Raw genomic sequence first — 3054 nt, forward strand, 5'->3', positions numbered from 1 at the left:
CTGGGAAAATTTGGTGGCTGGTATTATGGAGGAGGTTAGACTAGATGATCACAATGGTCTCTTCTGGCCTTGGAATGTATGAATAACCATTCTGCCCCAAAGAGTTTACAATCTAAATAGACAAGACAGAGAAAAGGTGGAAGGGGAAAGAGTGGCCCACAGAGAGGAAAGACACTTGCCTAAGGTCACACATTGGATCAGAGGCACAGCTAGGACTTAGAACCAAGGTCTCTTGGGCACTGGACTACTATGCCTTCCGTATCCTGCTGCCCTTCTCAATCACTAACCCAACGCATTTAAGAAATCATGAGTGAGGCCAGAAAAAGAAATTGTGATTGGTTTGGTTTAAAAACAAAATTTGGGTTCTGTTTATTTACCTTCTGGTTTTTGAGCCTTCAGGGTTCACAGTGTCAACATTTCCTCCAAAATCTCAAGGGCTAGAAATTTACAAAGTTCTCTCCACCCCCATGAAAGTGGATTCTCACATTCACATGATTCCAGCAACTTCAAGAAAAACACTCACAGAAAACACCTGTGCAAGGAGTCCAATTCAAACTGCGGACTGACTTGAAAGATTCACTATAGGAATGTCATTTGCCATTTTGTTATTAAACTAGTAAATAATAGAAAGTAGAGAAGACATTTGATACTATAACAAAATCAAATGTTAAGATTCCTCACAGTGTTACCTGCGAGAAATGACACCACCAAGAATTTCTGACTCTTTATGGGAGATCACTGAAGCTTCTTTATTACACTGAGATGGAGGGGAAACAGAGTGTGGACATGAATATGCAGCTGGGAATCATCTAATCATGGAATATTGTCCGGGGGAAGGGGAGAGGGGAGGAGAGTGTGTGTGTGTGTGTGTGCGCGCGCAGTCAGACCTACTGAAAACAAGACTACTATTTACAAATTCTTAATGAGGAAATCATTCATGACCTTAACAAGATGGAGATGCCACTTTACCAACCTATGCAACAGATCTTCTGTTTCCAAAGATTTTAATATGGAAACAATTGTAGAGTCTGCTATGTAGAAGCCATAATGCAAATCAGGTGAGGGATGCATTATAGTTGTTCTTAAGTTTCAGCAAATTTCATAAAGGGGATGGAATAAGGGTTGTGTGGTCTTTGTAATGAATCATTGAAGTTTTGGTCATAAAGGGCATGGACTCCTACATATTATTTCATAGTGGCAAAAAGTAGTCTAGGTGTCTCAAATGGAAAGAAGACATGATCCTCATTCCTAAGTAATTTCAAATAATCTAAAAAAACAGGAGGTGCGGGAGGTAATAAGACAGTATAGTAGGATTGATGGAGCAACATCAATAAAATCAAATAAGTGACTCAGCAAGAATTAATGCACCACATGGTGTGATAAAAGAATTGCTGATACAAATAAAAGTAAATTAAAATATTGTTGACTCAGTTCATGCAGGCATCACTGAAGAAATGGGCTTTATAAGGATCATGATACTTAAGAATGTTACAAGTTTAATTGAAGTACCTGTCAATTTGGCACCTTTAATACTATAAACAATAAATGTATTTTAAAGCTTATAAGAAAGTTCAGACCTTAACCAACTAAATGTACTTAAACCTTGGGGAAAAATTCTGACTTTTTGGGGTTTTTTTTCAGTTTTTACTCAGGGAAAAATCACTTTTGAAGTCGTAGGAAATTTTGTCTGATGGGGAATTCAGGATATTGTTAAGAATTTTTAAACATAAAGTAAATATAAAAAAATTAAATATAGGCCACATTTTTCATTTATCAGTCATATTGTCTTTGATCTCATTTACCTTTCTGTGGCTCATTCATTTACTCATATCAGTTGGTTTTCAAGACACACATTTTGGCTTGGAATTCCCTTTTATATGTTTTGATTTGGGTTTACTCGTGTAGTGTTCTGTTCGATTTGGGCTTTAGCATATGGTTTGATTTTAAGTTAACTGACACCATTTCTTACATATGCACATTACTCATTCACCATGCAAATTCAATAAAATCACAGCCTCTTTTTTATTTTTTTATTTAAAACTGACAAAGAAGTTAAACTTAAACCAATCTAGGAAATTACTTCATTGTCAAAATTATTTCCTCTGATCATTTCCATGTTTTAATTTTATATTATTCTTTCTCTAGCTGTGGTGAAGGACTTTTACCACTGGAATGAATGGGAAAATGACCTCATATTGAAATGTCATGTTTTTTCAGCTCTGAAATGGCTGAACTACAATTAATCAAAATTGGTGTGATTTTTATGAAGTGGTATGACCAGTAAATTAAAATTTTAATTAGTACCTGTAACACTTTTTTCTTAAATCATAAACATTTGGAAATGGCAATTTTAAAGAGAAGCATGGAGCCAATATTAACACAAGAACTAACATCAAATGCAGTTTGTATTATGTGTAATAGTAAATATAGCTAAATTAAACAGATGTCTATTTTTCTTTACTGTATTTGATGGGATTCTTTGCGGAATGTTGAACTCTTGTGAAACATAGCTTATTCTTTTTTAAGTTACATGGAGCAGTTTATGTTACGGCAGCTTGCCAATCAGTGATCCATTTCTCAAAAACCTGGTTTGAGGCAATGCCAACTAGGCGCACACAGCTTATCTACAGCATCACAGTGCAGTCCCATAATTTGTGCAAAATTATGTTTGACGTTAAATTATAAACCCTTAGTGTAATAATAAAATAAATAAATAACCCTAAAAGCAAATTAAAAAGTATGTTTTCACTGGAGTAGGTTGTAAGCCCACCAGAAACCTGATCCATAATAACCAGGCCATGTGCAAAATTCCATTCCTTGAAGGGCTTGGCATCTTTTCTTTACTCAAGGAAAAAGTCTCTAATTCACAAATCAAGTTTAGTTAGTGGAGTGATTTTTCTGACCTGTCTGGTGAGAACATCCTTTAAAAATGATAAAAGTGAATCTCTCTAAATAAAGTCCTTTACTTATTACCATAAGCAGGGTGGTAACACCATTAAAACCCTTTGCCAAATGGAAAGATAACTATCTCAGTTCCACTTTACTCCAATGTAC

The sequence above is a fragment of the Chrysemys picta genome, chromosome 11 (genome assembly GCF_011386835.1).
Source record: "Chrysemys picta bellii isolate R12L10 chromosome 11, ASM1138683v2, whole genome shotgun sequence".
Taxonomy (NCBI): domain Eukaryota; kingdom Metazoa; phylum Chordata; order Testudines; family Emydidae; genus Chrysemys; species Chrysemys picta.